Raw genomic sequence first — 21,930 nt, forward strand, 5'->3', positions numbered from 1 at the left:
TCCTTTGCATTAATTTCTCCTAACCCTCTGTCCCTTACAAACCAAAGTCAGTGGTTTGACTATGATTTATTGATCTGATTTACGTATGTATTGATCAAAATTCAGGAATGGTTCCATGACTAACACAAGTTTTCATTTTCAACCGACAGGCCTGTGCTTTATATCAAATCACAGTAAATTTGGTGCTGGTTGGCACCGTATTGTTTGCTGTTTCAGCTGTGAGGCCGGTGCTTGAAAGGCCATGCATTATAGCCTACCTTACTCCCCTCATTTGGGCAGATTTTGGGTCGTTACCATTGCTGGATTTAGAATGGTTATTCGTATATACTGCAACTTTTGGCAACTTTTGGACATGAACACCATTATGGATGAATTTATCAGACGGCAACTGTACGTGAAGACAGATTTGCAGCGATGTTGCTAGATCTGAAAAAGATCTGGGGCTAGCAGGGGTGTTGCTAGGTCTGGAAAAGGTCTGGGGCTCAGGGCTAGCTAGCCTTTTGTTTGTAGCCCCTGAGATTACATCTGGGGCTACAACCAAAAGACCAGGGGCTATAGTCCCCTCAGCCCCCCTCTAGCAACGCCTCTGGGGGCTAGGCCAATGTCAGGACTGTTGGGACTCGGGGCTAGCTGGCATTTGGTTGTAGCTCCTGAGCTTTTATCCTGGGCTACAACCAAAAGACCCAGAGTTATAGTCCCCTCAGCCCCCTCCACGCCCCCCCGCCCCAGCAACGCCTCTGCAGATTTGCATTGCAGGATTGCCTGTGATCGCAGTCATTTCAATAAAGTGTATATTACATTCAGAAAGCTTTGTGTGTACTAGTCTCCTGAAAGAAATGCAACGCTTTATGGCATGCTCTTTTAGGCACCTGGTAACAGAATCCCATGTTTTAACCAGCAATTTTAGGGTGTTTGAAACACCTTGGTGAAAATTGTGCTACATTTTGCAGCATTGGGGTTAAGGAATAGTTAAGTGCAAAATAAAAAAAAAATCTCACCCTAGTACTGAAAATAAAAAGTAGGCACCCATGGATTGCAGGTCCTTACAGTATAATTGCATAAAATCATAACTGAAGATAGCATAGAGGCCCCACTCTGCCTTCACGAGATAACATGGCAACAGACGTTCCACTCTGGCCGAAACCTGATGGACTGTGTTCTCACGGAATCAGAAGCCTTGAAGTCACAGCTTTAACGGAGACAGTGAGACTCTACTGTTCTTGTGTCATTGGTCCCTGCCAGCTTAGAACCTCCTATGGAGAGGTGTCTCATCCCTTGCCATAGTTGGGCATAACAGATTGCAGCTGTTGTATCAAAAATGTGACTGGTCCTTTCTCAAGCTGTCTACTATTCCTTTACCTTTAAGTCCTGGGTAGAGCACAGCATCCATTATAGGAAATCCTCAGGTTAATCCCCTGCTCTTACTCCTTACTCATGTGTCCTTCTCACACAGCTACTCCTTCATCATTCTTCACTCATTCCCACTCCCTGCTCCTCCTCCTCCTCAATCCTCCTGCTCGCTCATCACACACTGTGAATTTAAGGAAACGATGCTTCGTCCTTCGCACACTGCACAATCATCATTATTCCACCTGGGTGAGCAGTTGTCGTCCTCACACCTCACACTTGAATTCTCTTCAGAACTCATGTGAGACTTCCCATGCTGTATGGCACAAAACACATGTCAATCTGTGGGAGTATTGTGCACAATAAATACAGATTTAAAAGAATACCATCAGAGCATTTTAATTATATAAGTCAAAATACTACACACATATGCAGGAATACAATATATTAATGCGAAGCTCATTACAATGACGTGTTCTCAGGGAAGACAATGGCCGAGAAGGATGTGTGAGGAGGAGAATGGAAAATGTTGTAAAAGGGGTGCATTAGGATACGTTTAAGAACATCTTCATTTCTCCTTCTCACTCTTCCTTCTCGTCCCTCAGTCATCCCCCTCACTCGTCAGTCTTCATTCCTATTCCCAACACCGCATCACTCTTTAATTGTCACATTAAAAAAAAAGAAAAATTAGTGTTTTACAGTTGAATCCCACTAGTACAAATCACAACACTTGTTGAAAATAGGAATGCGACTGTGACAACATGACTACTGTTCTGCAGGAAGGCAAGGATGAGTAGTAAACTACATACTCAGCCCCACACTAGTACTACACTAGCTGTGAGCTCAATCATGAAGGTAAAACAGACCACCCCTCACGGGTATACCTCCTTCTCCTTTTATGGAAACATGGGTGAGGGCAGGCTATACTCTCAGGAGACGTGTGAAGTGAGAACAGTAGCAACCCAAGCAACAATTGTAAAAATAAAAAGACACAATAAAAGAATTTTCAATCAAGGTTCTATACAAATATATATACCTTAATTAACAACAATGCAATCAACTAACTAAAAACACTTAGCAAAAACCCACCGCTAACACAGAAATTGCAAACTGGTGTCGCATGGCTGGGTAATTAAGCACGGGGATCAGGCAATACATTGCAACAATGTCTCTGTTCCAAAAAGGATGTGACTTAGAAGGGTAAGATGGACAAGAAGGCTTACAAGTCACTGTGGTCTCAAAAACATAGACGGTGGGGACAGAGCTCCCTGACAGTACCCTCTTCTTCTCTAAGGAAGCTCAACAGTGTCAAGCTGGGCTTCTTGTTGCTTTAGCGGCGGTCAAGCCGATGTGTTTGAGTCTGTTCAGGTCACAGACAGTCGGCTTCAAGTCAGTTCAATGGCACAGGTACCCAAAGTGTCGAGTGTGTATGCGAGATGGCAAAATTATATCTTCCAAAGTTTCAAGCAGCGGTCCAGTCGGTGGCAAGAGTATTGCTTCTGCTGCGTCGAGGCCGCGTTCGTGACAGCAAGTTCAATGACTCCAAGAGGCTAAGTCTGTACTCAAATCAGTTGCGCCATCTATGGTGGAGCCTGCAGTTGGATTGTTCGAGCTAACCCATGGCAATATGTCGAGCCAGCATCTGTGTGGACTGAGATGAAGCAAGCAGTTCAAAGTTTGCTTAGAGTGCCAAAAACAACACTGTGGGTCCTGTGGTGGTTTGAAAGTGTCGAGCGTGATCAACGCAGCTCAAAGATGGCTCGAAGCGGCAAAGCAGGATTCCAGCTGCTCTTTGGCTTCTAGCCTGCTTGCAAGTCACAAGCCAGAGAGTCTACGACTAGGTGAGTCCTTCTGGTGCACTCCCAGTCGAGGGATGGTGAATGGCACTGACAGAATTCCTTTACCCCAGTAAAAGGTCCTGGTTCTAATGCAGCCCAGCAAGGCATTGGTCCAGGAGCAGTTGATGCCCAGTGTCACTTGGGGATAGTTAGGGAGCAGAGCTTTCCACTGCCTTGGATTCCTTCTGTCTTCACCTCTATGACAGAGGCTTCCGGAATGGACAGAGGTTCAAACGTATATTAATATTCTTCCTGGTGTCCAAAGATAAATCAAAGAAAGAGTAGGAGTCCTCTTCCTTATAAAGGCCAAATGTCACAAGGGATTGACCCCAGGAAAACCTGCTGTAAGGAGTCCAATCCCTGTTGATGTAACAAGTGACCCTAACCTTCTGACATCAGAAGGGAGCTATCCTTCCTCGGTTCGGAGGAAGGATAGCTTAGGGGCAACGCATTTGTCTTAGAAGCAAGACAACATGGCGCAACACAAGTTTGAATCCGGGTAGAAAGCACTCATTAGTATTAAGTGTGTTATAAATTAACAATAATATAAATAGAAAATACTCAGAGTGCCTTGTCCTCCAGGAAATAGAGGGGGCAGGAGAGGGGAGAGCCCTGACATAAAACCAAGATATTGGGACCCCTTCTCAGGTAAACCTTACCTCTCTGTCTACTCTAACTCTGCCGCTCTTCTATGCCTCCTGACGTCAAAGGCCTTCACATAAGTGGCAGTCTGTTGTGAGGTTGGGCGCATTAGCTGCGGTGCTGCCTTTGGGTCCTCCCAGGGTATCTCCTACTCTGTGGTCTAGGGACATGAGGGGAGGTGTTACCCTTCCTCCCTGAGATTTAATAGGGGAGAAACACTGGCGATTGTCTCACTTGGTTAAATGGAACATGTTAGGCTAGCCATGAGTAGGCATTACCCTTACTTAGCTTGGGCCTGGGCTGACAAAGTTGACACTTGCATGATATCAAACGAGTGTGGCTTTCATAATTGTGTGCTCTTATCATACACCATACCACAACAAGGCATGGCTTATTTTAGAGATTGCCCTGTGTGACAAATCCAGTGCATTCGTCCCTTCTCCCCAAGGGGAAACCACCCCATTTGATGCTAAGGGATTAAGCCCACTCAGCAAGACCCACCATATGAGGTTGGGCAAGCAGGACCTCACTGGGAGTGACTCCCCCTTCAAGGGCCTGCCTCTGTGAAATGTGCTCCCAGCAACCACATGGCTGCTGACATCCAATCATAAATTAGTGTAGGGAGCATGTATGCAAGGGGATGGACAGCACATTTTTGCGTTACTGTCCGGTCCCTTCTGAAATGAGCCTGTTACCTTTAAGAATAAGGTGACCTGCACATTGTCACTCCACAGACTAGGATAACAAACCTCTAATGCAGGCTAACACACCTGTCATCATCCAGAGATGTACCTCACCATTTACTATGTCGGCTTGGGCTGATGGTAGTTATAGGCAAAAACATTTGGAGGGTGGCAGATTGGCTGCAACTGCCCTAACGTAAATTCACATAACTGCCTGAGTAAAGAGTAAGTCAAATATAATATGAAAATGATAGAGAAATGTGCTCATTCCCCTGTTATTATCAGCAGTGCACTCTAGTACTGTTCTGTCTTGAAATGGGTGAGTACATTTCTACAGGTCCTTGTCAGAATCATCTAAACCTTCTTCATATGTCATTCCTAGCTGCCACTCATGAGTAGGTCAGAGATGCTACGTAATGCGCACCTCAGGTTATAGTTTATCCTAGGCTTGTGTGCGCCAAGTGCATTCAAATGCTTCTGTGATTGGTGATCACATAAAATCACGTCAGGTCCCACTTCCTCTCCCCTGTCACGGATGGGGTTCGTATGGTTCCTGGCAAAGCGGCATGTTGCGTGACACATGCACAGCTAACTGGCTCTTGTGCCAGTGAACGCCGAGCCTGACACTGTCAGGGGGGCCAGGACACAGCCACTTCAAAAAGTGGAAGTTTGTGTTACTGTCTCTGGCTGAGCATAAGCCATCTACAAGTCCTGGATGTGAAACCAAATCCAGGGTGAGACAGGGCAAAGCCAGTAAGTTAGGAAGGAGCCGGCTGAGTGCAGCTGTACACCAGGATCTAGAGTAAGAGGCCCAAAACGCCTTACCAAGGAAAGATTTGAAAACATGCACTGTGTGACAACCCTGCATGATGGGAAGTTGAGTCTTAACTCCCACAGCAAACTGAGAAAGCAATAATTGTGTGTCATCTAACGTGAACCTGATTCCTAACTCCAGTGTGAACAGAGAACACCTTCACTGTGTGGCAAAGCAGCATGCAGGCAAACTCACAGAGGGTATTGAGAGCAATTGCATGCTCAGTTAAATATATATATATATATATATATATATATATATTTTGCAGACAGGCACTTTTCAAACATATTGCATGCTGGACTATGGAGACCCCTAATCTTCAAGCACCGAAGCACTTAACCAAAACAGTGCATGCTGAATATAGGAGTCCCAAACCTTTCAGCCATTGGAGGCAAAAACATTTTGTAAACACACTGCATGCTGAGTGTATGAACCACAATACCTATCACATATGATAGATGACTGAACCACAAAGGTCAACTCTGACCACCACAGAAATGTTCAAAATAAAGTTTTGTTTAACTTTATCTTTGGAGTCCGTCTTTTATGTCGCCATTTCTGGAACACACGTGATGGAGATTTTGGTGTTACTGAAGGTGTAACTTTTCTGAAAAGGCACTGATTGGGGACTTAACTGAAGTTGAATCGCTGAAGGCATACTTGTACCCCTCTCTAGCTCCAGCAAGTCAGAGCTTTGTCTCTATAACTCTGCATAGCTTTTACCATTCCACTACACAAAGACCTCTCAAGATCTATCTAGGCCTGCTTGCATTCCTGGCAGACCTTGGTTGATAGTGAGTCATGAGGGGATAGTAACACCTGGAGTTCCCCTCTGGAGTCCTGCTTGTTACTAGAACCTTGTGATCCCCTCTGCATATACAAACTCTGCAAGTGCCTTCACCATGAACTAATTAGAAATCTACAAGCATGCAGAAAGTGGGTCCTTCCGCCTGCACGCACCTGCCTCATTCCCCTCCTATTACTGTTCCCCTCTCCACTACTTGTTTCCCTGAACCATTTGCCAAGAGACCACAAAATGGCTGTAGTACCATATAGAAGACCATATTATGCAATCTCTCTCCATTTGGTGACAGCAGCTTCCAGAAAGTGTGAGTGCCTGGGCATATGTTGCCAATGCCTGACAAACGCCTCTACAAACATTTGTACATTAGCTAAAATTATGGACTTCGCCAAAGCTTGTTTGGCAATACAGGGGAGACATTGCGAACAGCCTCCCATCTATGCGACATATTGTTACATAGCACTGCAAACCTCAAGGCATGAGAGCGCTGTGTAACTATGAAGGCAGTTAGTGTAGTACACAGGAGCAGAATTTTACGGGTTAAGGTAATGACAGAAGAAAATTGTTTTAGTTGCTTTTTAACAGGTGATATCTGACTCAGCACTAAGTGAGAAAGGGAATCAATTCCAGATGGTTGCACCCTTGCCTGAAAAGCTTTTCCCTCCAGTTGATGGCAAATTGGATCCCTGGTGGGGTGATAAGTATGTTGCTCTAAAAAGTCAAAATGGTTTATAGTGTTTGAGCTTAGACGAAAGATGTTCAGGTGCTGAGTTATAAATGCAGCATGGTGAAGGTGTTCTGGCATGAACTGGCAACCAGTGAAGACTGAGGGAGGAGACCTGTAAGGGAAGTTAGCAATGATCCTATCGACATTACTTTGCAGTATCTGGGGAATCTTAATGTGTATCTTAGTAGGTACCCGAAAAATGGTATTGAAGTAATCAAGTGTGCCTCCCAGTGTAGCCGTTGCTATTGTCCCCATGTGTGATTCACTGAGAAGACCATCATGTGCTTTACGTGTTATATGTAGCAGTGAGTGCTCCGCACCACCAAGCTGACTAGTAAAATCAAGTCCAACTGAGAATGGAAGATAATACACAGCGTTTTCCCCTACAGTAGAATTGGCAAATCTTCAGAATCAAGCAAGTAGGGATATATTCTCCTTCCCTAATGTTATGAAATGGAGTATGAGTTACTGGCCTATAGTTGTAGGTCTGGTCTGGGTCCAGTGTGTCTTCAGGAGTGGCGTATTCCAGGTTGGTTTCAGGGTAGATGTTTCAACCCCCTGAAAAAGGAACTGTTTACAAATATAGTAGGAAGGGCATTAGATAATTAACGCATTCGTTTACTATGGGGTGTTAGCTCATAGCGCTCAGCAACCATGCCACTTCCCTACCACAGAGCAGGGGATGTCAGACCATGTCTCCTACATGATGCCACCCATCTCCCTACTGGTCGGCTGCTGTATCTTCACCCTGAGGCTCTAACCTTGTCTGGGGCACACACACTGATGCACACAGGAGACACCACTATTCTTTGCACCCATACAAGAATCAGACACTCGTCACCTTGAAACGAGAACAAGGAGACCAACACCAATAAGCTGCAACAAATGGGATTTATCACAACAGGGATCAGAAAACAAAGCAATGGCTAGTGAGGAGCACAGAGCAATGGCTAGTGAGGAGCACAGAGCAATGGCTAGTGAGGAGCACAAATCAATGGCTAGTGAGGAGCACAACGCAATGGCTAGTGAGGAGCACAGAGCAATGGCTAGTGAGGAGCACAAATCAATGGCTAGTGAGGAGCACACCGCAATGACTAATGAGGAGCACAGAGCAATGTCTAGTGAGGAGCACAGAGCAATGTTGAGTGAGGAGCACAAAGCAATGGCTAGTGAGGAGCACAGAGCAATGGCTAGTGAGGAGCACAGCGCAATGGCTAGTGAGGAGCACAAAGCAATGGCTAGTGAGGAGCACAATGCAATGGCTAGTGAGGAGCATAAATCAATGGCTAATGAGGAGCACAATGCAATGGCTAGTGAGGAGCATAAAGCAATGGCTAATGAGGAGCACAATGCAATGGCTAGTGAGGAGCATAAATCAATGGCTAATGAGGAGCACAATGCAATGGCTAGTGAGGAGCATAAATCAATGGCTAATGAGGAGCATAACGCAATGGCTAGTGAGGAGCATAAATCAATGGCTAATGAGGAGCATAACGCAATGGCTAGTGAGGAATCGCTCCACGCCCCTAAATGTAGAGATTTCCTTTTTTCCGAACTGCAGGGACGTTCTTTGGGATATCACACTCTGACATGGTTTGATCCGATCTAGAGTTGTATGCCTTCCTTGATGTAATCAGTCCTTGAAAAGACTGTTTCACTGTCATAATTGGGCATGTTCAAGAGTATGGCTCCTTGTGCTCGTGTCTACAAGGCAAGTGAGGCAAGCACAATGAAAGAATTCCCTTTTCACCTTTAATATCCCTTAAAATGATAAAGTGATTATTTCTAAACGTCTTATCAAGCTGTCTACTCTAAACTACAGCCCCACTGTTCCCTGTTCTGGGATCTCAGCCTTCACAGAATGTTGTATCCACTATTTGGTCCATAAATGTTGTCTGGGAATTCATTGAACCTGTGGCTCGGTACGAGGTCAGCAGAAATGCTTCATAGTATGTGCTTTTACCAGATGCATGTACCACATGATCCCAGTTTGCCTTACTGCATGACCCAGCATCAATGGCACTTTGCCTAACTTCACGTATTTCGAGTTTTGCATATGCTATGTCCCATTCTATCAGCTAAAATGCATTATTTTTTATTTATGTATTCACATGTTTTAGTTCGAATGAATTGTACACGAATATCATAAAAAACACAAAAATTGTATGTACAAATACAAACATATACATGTACAAACGTATATATATGCATTTCATAACATGCACATTTACTGTAGAATAAATACTTCCTCTTTAACACTGATGCCATTACAGCATAGAAATCCACATATTGCAAAACAACAGTGCCCATGGGACAATTACAAATTAAAAGTATCTTGTAAAACTTAATCCGTTGCACATATCTTCACTTATCCTTGGTTTCCGAACAAAGATTTGTCCTTGATATAAGTCCATACTTAATATAATGCAATGTGTGTGGACACTAACTCAGTATTGAGACAGTAGCACCACATTCCTGGTTTAAAATAGCGGCATAATTGTGGGCCAAGTGGCCAAAATGTGTCACATACAAAGGAAACAATTTAAGACATTCTGTAAAGATATGTGTCACAGTTTTTTTCTTATCTTGTAGTTTACAAATCCTCCAGAATCTAGCCTCTTCGGCCAATTTCCATCTGGCACCATAGATCGCACGTACAAGCAATTGGTTTGTGCGCATCAAAAGGCGTAACTTGCTCACTTCAGGATCAATGCATTATGCCATTGGAGAAAACGACTAACATGTTGGTGGGTCAGAGGTTGGGGTATAATTCATTTTGATGACTACATGTTTTTGATTTCGTTTGGGGTCAACTGATGGAAGTAAAAAAAAGTATCTGTATAGATAGGTATTTGCTCAGGGACCAGTAGGGTCATTTGTAGGTTATTTTCACCAATATTTGATCGAAGTTTGTATATTTTGACAGTAAAAAGAAGAGTGGATTATCTGAAGCCATTCAACAGTTACAGATTTAGTAGGTGCAAGCAGTGGATTCACCAGTGTCTGACAACAATTTGTATCAGAGTGTGTTGCTGCCTTGATCTCACTGGTAAATAAAATGCTCTTTGGTTAAGACAATCTGGGTTCTATAGTTGGTGTGCAAAGTAAATATATCCTATGTGTGTGTGATTTAATCTTCGTGCATTTTCTTTGAGCCTTCTCAGGACTGTTAACCTACAACAGAGTTTAGGAGTACACCGCCATTTCCATAGAGTTCTACCAGATGTGGCAATGGTTTTTAGTGGTGTAGCTTGGTCTGCAATGTCTGGTTACATGCTGTTATAAATTGAGGTTTGTTCAATAAGATTAGACTAGGTAGTCTATTTTTGGAAAGCAAATCTGATTCAGGGAGAAACGTATTAAGCTTTTAATCGTTTAGTGGATCTAACGGTTTTAATGATTCAGATAATAGTTTTCCTAGTTGTTGATATTAAAGAAGAAATGGTCAAATTGATAATCAGGTGATCGCTCCAGTAGAGGATCTAAATAGTGTGATAAATCCAATAGAGTCATCACAGATTCCCCAGTGGGAAACTCCTCCAATGTGGCGAGGGGACTGCAGCTGCTACTTCATCCTGACCCTGGGAACGGCTACATGAGGGAGGATCCCATGGAAGGAGACAACTACCGGGGAGACGTGATAACTTCATTGGATGGAACACAGTATCCCCCTTTCCCATGAGGAAAACCCTTTGACACCTAAGACCTTAATGGCCCTTTGTCAGATATGTTTCCCCCTTATAGAGGAAGTCAAGAAACCTTTTCTCTACAGTATTCAAGTCAGACACGCACCTTTGACCCAAACACCCATAACTCACACATAACACCTTTTGTTTCTGATATGCCTCTATGAGAAATCCATGTGAAAAATCATCTAAGAGTTAAAAATCCAAAGACAACCATGGACTCCAACTCCCATAACCACCCAAGTACTGAGACGAGGAGGAGGGTAAGAGTGCTTGTGCAAATTGACAGGGGCTCGACTTACAACATGCAGACTAGTTGTTTTTCCAAGCCGTCATGGCTGCTGGCTGCACGGGACATTTAAAGATGGCAACCGCACCGTCAAGCCAAGTAGTGCTGGAGGAAACGTTGCCACCCATACTGAGGTTCACAAATGAGAGGCCCACTTACAGAGCAGGCAAAATGGAGAAAACCACTGGGACAGAAAGAGAGATGCCATGTGCGGGCAAGAAGGGCCTAAGAGGCGCTGGTAGCCACACAGGAGCTCCTGGAGGTTGGGCTGCTTGATGCAACAGCGTTCTCCAGCCCGGGCCAAGCAGGGAAGCTGCGGTGTGACTGCAGAGCCGCACAGGATGCTGGAAGAACGTTCATCCAGCCCGAACTAGAAAGCAGGTGAAGGAACCACACTGCAGATGCACGAGCAGCATCGGAGATGCTGGAAGGAACCAGTGAGTCTGCCCAAAGCAGCTGGGGACCCCCGAGCATCGGACATGCACACCAAGAAGTGTTTGAATGCTACGAGATTGCTGATGCAGAAAATACACAAAGTTTGTTTAAATGCAGTCAAGGCAAAGTAAAAAATCAGCACCTAATGAGAAGAATGTTTGAAAGCAGACAAGGAAAAGTACAAAGGACAAGGCAACGTATGAAGGCAACCCCAATCAAGTATAGATGCATGAGATGCCAATATGGGGAGAAGTTTGAGTAAATGTTACCATAGACAGATATACCAAGCAACTCATGGTATATGCTGTTGTGGTATAACCAAAGAGCTGTGATAATGAAAGACCTGTGAAACGCTTAAGTCCTGGGAGGCGAGTACACTAGGCAGCTGAAATTGTATAAAGATTCTTGGCAGGGACGTATACCAGAAAATCTGAAAAAACCTAAAGAAATGTCCTGGCTGGCGAGTACACCAGGCAGCTGAAATTGCATGACGATTCCTGGAAGGGGAATATACTAGGAAATCTGAAAAAAACCATAGAGAAACGTCCTGGCAGGCGAGTACACCAGGCAGCTGAAATTGCATAAAGATTCCTGCCAGGGGAGTATACCAGATGATCTGTAAAGTTAAAAGAGATTCTACAGAAAGACTATTACATAACCTTTTGCTTGAACAAGAACTTTGTGAGTCAAGTGAAGACACAAAGGAACTGTTAGCTAAAGAGACATTTTTACCACCCTGTTTAAGAATCCAGGGCAAGGGGACCAACCTCTGGATCCAAGGGTCTTTACCTTGCAGAACATTTTCATTGGAGTCGTCCATATAGGTTTGTTTTTTAACACTTTTGACAACATCAAAATAAAGACATTTCCTTACAACTTTTGTTTTGTTTTTTAGTGTGAGGATCAGAATAGGGTGTTTTGTACACAAGGATGGCTTTCTTTAATAACCGACATCCAGATACAGACCCTTTGCTTTATTTTCTAGGAAGGGAAGTTCCTCTTTAGAATAGGGATAGAGAGGTATTTTTCCAACCCCTTTATGTTTAATAAAATGTCTGATCTTGAGAATATGAAAACTATGTGTCCTGCTTTCATTTCTGACCCCTCACAGTAGACACCTATGGAATATGTTTTTAGTAAGCAGCCAGTCAAGAGCCTGACCTTTGGTGTGTGTGGGGCTAGTGCCTATAAAGGTCAAATCAGTAGCTTTGGCTTGGTCTTTTAACCTTATGGCATTGTGGTTGAATATGTTATCTGCCTTTACATTCAAAACACCGAAAACTACACATTCATTGGCTGAGGTAGTAAGAGTGATAAAAAAGAAACAGTGTTAAACAGTGTTAAACTGATGAATATTTAAGTATTGGTTAAAAACGAATCGTAAGACACTTTGATAGATTCTATCAATGTGCATGAGCAAGTAAGGTGAGATAGTCAGGTTAATTCTACTCGGACCGGACATCAGTTAACCAGGTTTCGGTCAAAATATCGAATTTGTTTTCAATCATGATGTCAAGTAAAGCTGTAACAAGGGAAATAGCTGAGCGTGCATGATCAGGCAGGCTTAGAACAGGATGTGATTAGCAAACGTATACAATCACACTGCGTCAGTCACTGTAGAGTTTCATGCATAGATGCACAAATGTTTATTCTTTCAGAGGTCAGCCTGACATGTGTTTTGAGCCAAAGGCTCTTGTTCTGAGGCTGAGTTCACAATCATAACATGTACAATTCATAATTAACATAGGTTGAGCAATGTATCATAGAGAGAGGCACAAAACCAAAAGTTCAACAAGAGGTGCCATGGACACAATTTGTTACATCCAAACGTAAAAATGTAGATACAACAAAATCATAAACAAAGATTTACATATACATCACAAAAGGTTTGTACAATTGCACGTAACATTAATAAATAATGTCGAGTCCAATTAGGTAAAGTGCAATGACACAGTACATACATTTAGGAGAAAAATAGATAAATGATAAGAACACAGTTAGTGTTTCAAAGATACGCGGGGAAACAAACTATTCTCTAGTCATATAGCCAAATGGGCGGTCTGTCACATCAACCATGCCTCTTGGGAACTGATCAATAATGTTACCTTGAAGTATTCTTGTTGGTCACCAAAACTTTCAAATAAAATTGAAATGGAAGAAATGATATAAAAATATATATATAAAACTATCGGCAATCTAAATACTCATCATTACGCCACCTTTTTGCTTAATGACAAAATAGGCACTGCCACTTACCATTAATTTTGAAAGCTAAATTGCAAAAGAGTCAAATCCTAATCCCTACAGAGAAATATGAGATGTGGAATATGATGTGGTTCTAGTACATACATGATGGGACCGATCGGAAATATCATGGTCAGAATTATTTGCCTGCGCGAGAAGAGCTGTCGTGAGAGAAGAGCTGTCCCAGTACCCAATAGTAGTCTTACCTTTATCCTCACATCCCCCTTCCTTGTCACAGTCCCCCACCTCACTCTTCTTCATCACAGTCCCCAACTACCCCAAATCTCTCTTCCTCACCATAGTCTCCCACTACCCTCACTTCACTCTTCTTCGTCACATTGCCCCACCTCACTCTTCCTTGTCATAGACCCCCACTATCCCACCAAACTCTTCCTCATCAAAGTGCCCCAATACTACCTGGTCCCTCTTCCCAGTCACAGTCTCCCAGTACCCACACTTCACTCTTCCTCATCACAATATCCCAATTTTAATCAAATTCGTTACCCCCAGCACCTAATTAATAATACTACTTTTAAGGCCCCTTCCAGTTTCCTCGTCCCAGTACCCAATAGTAATCCATGTCATTACCCCACATCCCTCTTCCTCATCCGAGTACCCAAAGGTAATCTTACCTCTACCCCCACATCCTTTTTCCCCTTCCCAGTACCGAACAGTAGTCATACCTCTAGCCCCACATCCCCCTTCCTCATCACAGTCCCTCACTTCTACCACCTCACTCTTCCTCATCACAATTCCCCATAGCCACACCTATCTCTTCCTTATCACAGTCCTCCACTACCCCACCTCACTCGTCCTCATCACAGTCCCCACCTTACTCATTAGAGTCCCTCACTAGCCCGCCTCACTCTTCCTCATCACAGTTCCCTATAACCCCACCTCACTCTTCCAAGTCACAGCCCCCCACTACCCAATCTCACTCTTCCTAGTCACAGTCTACACTACCCCACCTCACTTTTCCAAGTCACAGCCCCCCACTACCCTATTGCACTCTTCCCCGTCACAATCCACCATTATTTTCACCACCCTTTCCCCTGTCACATCCCCCACAACCCCACCTCACTCTTCTTTGTCACTGCCCCCACTACCCTTCCTCACTCTTCCAAGTCACAGTCCCCCACTACATACCCCTCACTCTTCCTCACCACAGTACCTCAATTGTAATCAATAGCATTACCTCCGCATCTGTCTTCCTCATCCCAGTACCTAATTAGTAATCCTACCTTAGAGGTCACCTCCTTCTTCTTCATCCCAGTACCCAATAGTAATCCATGCCATTACTCCCAAATCCCCCTTCCTCATCCAAGCACGCAAAGGTAATCTTACCTTTACCATGTCCCAGTACCAAATAGTAGTCTTGCCTTTACCCAACGTCCCCTTCCTCATCACAGTCTCCCACAACCTCCACCTCAGTCTTCCTCATCACAGTCCCCCACTATCCCACCTCACTCGTCCAAGTCATAGTCCCCATTACTCCACCTCACTCTTCCTCATCACAGTCCCCCACTAACCCCAAATACCCTTCCTCATCACAGTCCCCCACTACCTCACCTCATTGTTCCTCATCACAGTCCCCAACTCCCTCACCTCACACTCCGAAATCATGTCCCTCATTATGTGTTTGCCGGTATCCTACTGGTACTAACGGCAGGATACCGGCAAACGGTGCCACCATCTCCACCACCTGATATTCCGGTATTACTGGGATAGTACGGGCGGTGGAGACAGCGGTAACTCCCGATTCCATAATAGGACTCCATGGGATGGGGTTGCAGGAATTACTAGAAAAAAGAAAGTCCTCAATGAAACATACACTGAGCCTGGAGACACTGATTGTGTAGTAAATACTACTTCAAATAAGAGTTTAAATGTTCAATTTGTAGAATTCAATTGGTGAAAAAAATACAACAATCCTTGGGTTTTCTGTAGTATATTAATCTTCTTTTTAATTTTCATTTAGTTTTGTGCAGAAGCCCTAGTCGATGCATTTCGGACTCAAGGTCCTTCTTCAGGGCGGGCTCTAAAACAATACAATAATATAATCTTGTAGAGACAATGGGCCTCACTATGAGTCCAGTGGTAGCCGTGCCAATAAAACCAGAGTCATGAATCTACCAGCACCTGGCAATGGGGATTTACCGGGGCATTCCATCCCCAGCGGACCCAGTAAATCCCCATTGGACTCAATGGGAATGGGGAGGTCGGATGCACCGGCACCATTCGTGAATGGTGTCGGTGCATCCATCGAGGTCTGCTTGCGTGTGCCGGTCCACCCACCAGGTCAGACCTGGCGGGCGAAAAGGCACCTACGAGCAGAACTCGTAGTTTGCTGGTTCAGTAACAACGTTACCGGCAAGCTTACCCGGAGCGTTGTCACTGGACCAGCAAACTTGTAATGAGTCCCAATGTCTTACTGGCACTGGTAACTCCAGCAATTCTTTGTCAATAGGGTCCTGAACTACCAACAGGTCAGGCCTGCAGGTAGATCAGGAGCCCGTACCAGAAAACGTGTGGTTGGCTGATCCGGTAAAGTGCTGGTACACGGAAATACCAGCACTTTAACACTAGATCGGCCAACCCATAATCAGCATGATAGTCTTATGCACTACCCCATCTCACGCTTCCTTGTCACAGTCCCCCACAAACCCCACCTCAATCCTCCTCATAACATCCCCCCACAAGCCTACCTCACTCTTCCATATCACAGTCCCCACTACCTCTACCTCACTCTTGCTCATCACAGTCCCCACCACCCTAACCTCACTCTTCCTCATCACAGTCCCCCAAAACCCTACCTCACTCTTCCTCATCACAGTCCCCACTACCCCTACCTCACCCTTGCTCATCACAGTCCCCAACTAACCCAACCACACTCTTCCTTGTCAGTCACCCACTGTCCCACCTCATGCTACCTCATCGAAATCCCCCAATAGCACACATCACTCTTCCTGATCACAGTTCCCCACTACATCCACTTTACTCTTCCTCATCACAGTACCTCACTACCCCGCCAAACTCTTCCTTGTCACAGTTCCCCACTAAGCCCACCTCACCCTTCCTTATCATAGTCCCCCTCCACCCCACCTCACTCTGCCTTGTCACAGTTCCCCACTACGCCCACCTCACCCTTCCTTGTCCTAGTCCTCAACTACCCTACCTCACTCTTCCTCGCCACAGTTCCCCACTACTCCCATCTCCCACCTCCAAGTCACAATCCCCCACTACCCCACCTCAGTCTTCCTCGTCACAGTCTCACACTACACACACCTCACTCTTCCTCGTCACAGTACCCCAATTGTAATCAATAGCATTACCCCCACATTCCTCTTACTCGTCCCAGTACACTATTAATAATCCTACTTTTAAGGTCACTTCCCTCTTCCTCATCACAGTCCCCCACTATCCACACCTCACTCTTCCGGTGCCAGTCGTCTGACTTCCTGATCCACCGCAGCCATGACAGGAGTGCTTCCTGACATGACAGTGTACAGGGTGCCAGCAAATCTTAAGGTAAGTGAGCACAAAGAGCTGGTAGGTAGTGCCTACCAACTCTTTCTGCTCCTCTGGTATGCCATACCCTTGGCCCCACCATTCCAAAAACACTTGTGTGGTCTCCCTCTCCCCCCAAGTGGCACCATCGTATTTGTGCTGGCTTTCAACACAAGCACCCCCAAAATTCCACATCCCCTTTCCTTGCCTTCTCCCCAAAACACCAGCAATGTCCCTACACCCCAGTCCCTTTTCTTGTCCCAGTCCTCTTTAGCCCATTTTCTCTCACCCAGCCCTGTTTAGTCAATTTTCTTGCCCCCAGTCCAGGTCTGCCCCTTTTCTTGCCCACTTTTACCCTTTTTGCCACTTTCCCAGCCTTAGTCCCTTTTAGCCCTTTTACCTGCCCCCTTTACTTTTCCCCGGCCCTGACACAGGCCTTTCCCCCTACTCGCAATTGTCCCTATATAGCACTCATCATACCACTGACTTCATCTGTGGCTCACCCATGAACCCAGACACCCCAGTACCTACCCGCTCTACCCTCTTTCTTGTTGCATTTGCACGTTCTGAATACTCACAAGGCATAGTCGGTTCGTCCGTTTCCTTTTTCCCTCCACTGTTTTTAAATATTGTGTTTTTTTAATGTGTTTCACTCCCTTGCTTCCCTCCCTTTGCCCTGGGGGCTCTTTGAAACAGTATTTTACTTGCTGTATAAGTGCCTAACAAGCGAACAATAAATACATAAAAATAACTAAATAAATGTTGTTTTCCATCTGCTGCCTGCCTGATGCTGGGAGCACTTCCACCTTCTGCTCCATCTGGGGGTACTTGGAGGAGTGGCACCCGTGGTGCCACCATACCATCTTGGCCCCTGTGCAAGGGCAATCCACTTCTCCTGTTCACACCTTGATCATGGACCTAGCATTCCTTCTTTTTTGGATCAGGTACCTTCCGATGTAATTATCATCTTCCCCTCAGCATGTTGCAACTTAATTATAATCCTCTACCCTCCAAATTTCTCCTCCTTTTATATCTATTTTCCCAATGGTCTCATGTCTTCCTACTCTTCTCTCCTCTCGCCCTCCCTCTTATCATTATACCTGCTCACGCAATCCCTCTTATCTAATTTCTCCCCCCCGCATTTCTCCCTGTCCCCCTTCTAAAATAACTATCGGTCTCTAGAACGCCCTTCTAAAATAACTATCGGTCTCTAGAACGCTCGCTCCATCCATAACAAATCTCATTTAACTTTGGACCTCTTCTTTCGACTCAATCTCTGCCTCACTGAGACCTGGATCTCACCTACTAACACTACTACTCCTGCCTCTCTTGCCTCCCCTTTCAATAACTTCTTCCTCACTCCCGTCCTAAAGACAAGGGAAGTGCTGTTGGCATTGTGTCACACACCTCCTGGACCCTCCCATCCCCTTATTCCTCTCCGTCTACCTTCTCTACTTTTAAATATCATCTCTTGTCCTTTTCTCATCTTTTTGTACTTTCCTTTCTTGTCAACAAGCTCCCTCCGGGAACACATACATTTTATTTGCAACCTTGATGCCATTTTCTCCTCCATTTTTCTTTCAAATTCTCCTATTCTTCATTCTTGATGATTTTAACCTACATCTTGACTCTACTCACTCTACCTCAGCCTTTCTCCCTCTTATTGCTTCCTATCAGCCTTTTCCTGTAAAATGCACCTCTTCCCATGGGTTCCATGTGTTAAAATCACTGCAAAAATGGCTGTTGACACAAAATATTGCGGCAAAAAGGCTGTGGTTTTGCCACCGCAATCCATGTAAAGGTTTGGGGGGATAGCCCCGCAACCTCCGGACCCATTGTACCATTTAAGAGGAGCAGGGGTCACCCCCGCAACCCCCGCTCCCCTTAAATGCTGTAATGGGGTACACCTTTAACGGGTCAAACCACAGCATTTTTGCCGCAATTTTTTGTACAGGCCACATTTTAGTAGCGACTTTATCACTGCATACCCTTCCCATGTTTCCGGGTCCTCTATATATCTTACCTTTTCCTCTGTTCTGTGTGATGCCTTTGTTTCCTCCTGTCATATGTATTCTTTCGATCATTCTCTTCTATCTTTCTCTTTCCTTATTTCCTCTCCCCCTCCTCCTCCCAACCCCCTTCCATTTTGCGTTGGACTTTTGATACCCCTTCATTCTTATCGTCACTCTGCTGCTCTCTCGCCTCTCTTCAGTCATTTGCACAACTATCCAGTGACTCTGCAGCTGCCTCCTTTCAATCTTCACTTAGTTCCACTCTTGACTCTTTCTACCCTACCTGCCCTTTCACCCCTTCTCGCAAACCCCCTCACCCTTGGCTGACTCCTTCTCTTGTGTCCCTCTGTTCCTCTCTTCGAAAAATTAGAAAGCTGATGGAAAAAGTCCCAAACACCTTCTTACCTTGATCGGCTCTCCTCTCTTCACTTTTCCTATGACACCCTCATTCTTTCTCCCAAAAGCCAATACTTTCTTTCACTTACTCTTTCTCTGTCTCAGAACCTTCCTAATCTTTTTAACTTCTTAATAACATCCTCTCCCCACATTCTCCTGATCCCTCACTTTCTTCTCCCCTATCTGCATCTGACCTAGCAGATTATTTCATTACTAAAGTCACTACTCTCTGTTCCACCTCTCAACTCCTCCCTACCCCCCTCTTACTCCTCATCCCATATTCTCCGCAATCCCTCTTCCGCCTCTCTTTCTGCCTTCTCTCACACTTTCTCTCATATGCCCACGCTACTGTCTCTCCTACTGACCCCATTCCCTCCACTCTCATCGCTTTTATCTACCCTCATCTTCCTCCTTATCTTACCATTCTTATCAATGTCTTTTTTGCCTTATCTGTTCTTCCTTTCACCTTTAAGCGGGTTACTATTATCCCTATCTTAAAAAACATCTCTTGTTCCTTCTCTCCCATCCAACTTCCCTCTCTGCCCAAAGTCACTTCTCCCCTTCCCTTCGAAACTCCTGGAGCGTATTGTCTATTCCCAAGACTCCTCCTTTTTCCATCTTCACTCTCTTCTCCCACCACTCCAGCCCGATTCCTGGCCTGCACACTCGCCGAAACCAGTATTCTGCATGTCTCTAATTCACTCCTCTCCGCACACCATAATAAGCTCTCTTCTATATTGATACTTCTGGACCTCTCTGCCGCTTTTGACACCGTCGACCACGCCACCCTTCTTACACACTCTCCTCGCTTGGAATCTAAGGTACAGTTCTTAGCTGGTTTCATTCCTGCCTTTCTGGTCGCTCATACGCGCTGTCGTGGGCTGTCTGTCTTTCTTCCCCTCGCTCTATTCTATATGGAGTTCCCCAATGATCTGTCCTCTGCCACCTCTTGTTTTCTATTTATACTTTTCCTGTTTCCTCCCTCAATTTATCTTTTAACTTATCCCGTCACTTCTATGTCGATGATTCCCAAATCTTTCTCTTTGTTTCTGAGTTTTCTAAAGCTCTTCATACTCGTGTCTCTGCCTATCTTTCTGCCAGACAATCTTGGATGTCCTCGCACTTTCTCCATCGTAACCCTTCTAAAACAGAGGTCCTCTTCTTTCCTTTGTCCCTCTTCCATTCTATCTTTTCCCCACTCACAGCTTCCCTTTTCTCCCTTAGCTCAGAACCTCAGTGTACTCTTTGACTCTTCCCTATCTTTCTCTTTGCATATATCTCTTACTGGATGCAACTGTCACAGTCTTCTTTTCAACCTTCGTCACGCTCATCCTTTTCTTTCCTTCCAGGCTTCCAAACTTCTTATATCTGCCATAATCTTTTCTCGGATTGACTATTGTTCTGCTCTCCATTGGTCTCCCCACATCCCATCTCATTCCCTGTCGATCTATTTAGTACACTGCCATTCGCCTTCTCTTCTGTCTTCATCCTTAGCCTTGATTGCTTCCTCATTGTCATCTTCTATTCTACCCGTTGAATCTCGACTTGTGTTTCATTTTCTATCTATTGTCTATAAAGGCCTTCACTGCCTTGCTCGCGCTTACCTTTCTTCGCTAATCTCCTTTTACTCCCGCTCTCCTCTCACAATCCACTTTCCGTCTTATTGTCCCCAAACCTCCATGTGCTTCCTCCCGCTTCTGTGCTTTCTCTCTATTGGCCCCCTTTCACTAGAATTCTTTGCCTCTTGCTATCCGCTCTTCTACTACCTATCAGATCTTTCGGATTCGTCTTGAAGCCCATCTTCTGTCCTCTCAGCCAGACTCCTAGCCTTGTACCTGCATTCGTTATTAGTCCGTCACTGCACTAAATTGTTTGGACTGTTCCATTTTATGATCAGCGCTATGCAAATGTCAATAAATACAACTAAAATGTTTCCAACAACGGGCTTCAAGAATCACACAGACGCACTCACAGAGACCAATACCTGCCAGTCAGATGTGTTCAATGGTCTAAAAAAAATATGTTTACAGCAGTGAACACAATTTATGCTGTAGACCTGACCAAGGGTGCAACTGGGCAGACATTTCAGGGGGTGGTGGTGTGGGGGCGCAAACCCTTTAAATGCTGGGAGACTGTCGGGGAAGGGCAAACGTACTTGTGTGGGGGCATCTAACTTCTTTACACATTCTAATGGGACTATTCTAGTGTTGCTTCAATGTTACAAGCAGTTCATGTCTCCTTCATGTCTGAAACCACACAATTACGAATTGATGTGAGAATGAGCTGTCCCCTGACATGCAAATGCCAACATCCCATCACGATTTAATTTGCTTAAAAAGTTATTCATACGAATGGCAGTGCTAACAATGACACCGTTTGCATTGGTAATTGCAGGGTCTTGGTTAACTGTGCAGAGGCAGGCACCGTTTGTTGTCTGTGTCCTGTTCTATCCAGCCATGGCTCTGTAGGTCAGCCAGGCCTAAGCAACATTACCCAACATTTCGGGGA

At 44.9% G+C, this 21,930-nt stretch overlaps 1 protein-coding gene across 1 annotated transcript in view; it reads right to left on the reverse strand.

Moving 5' to 3' along the window:
• The window catches only part of OTC (ornithine transcarbamylase), a 299,169-nt gene that overhangs the window by 276,828 nt on the left and 411 nt on the right, over positions 1-21,930 (reverse strand). The gene's annotated exons all lie outside the window — the stretch shown is intronic.

The sequence above is a fragment of the Ambystoma mexicanum genome, chromosome 7p (genome assembly GCF_040938575.1).
Source record: "Ambystoma mexicanum isolate Mex_15411 chromosome 7p, UKY_AmexF1_1, whole genome shotgun sequence".
Lineage (NCBI taxonomy): Eukaryota > Metazoa > Chordata > Amphibia > Caudata > Ambystomatidae > Ambystoma > Ambystoma mexicanum.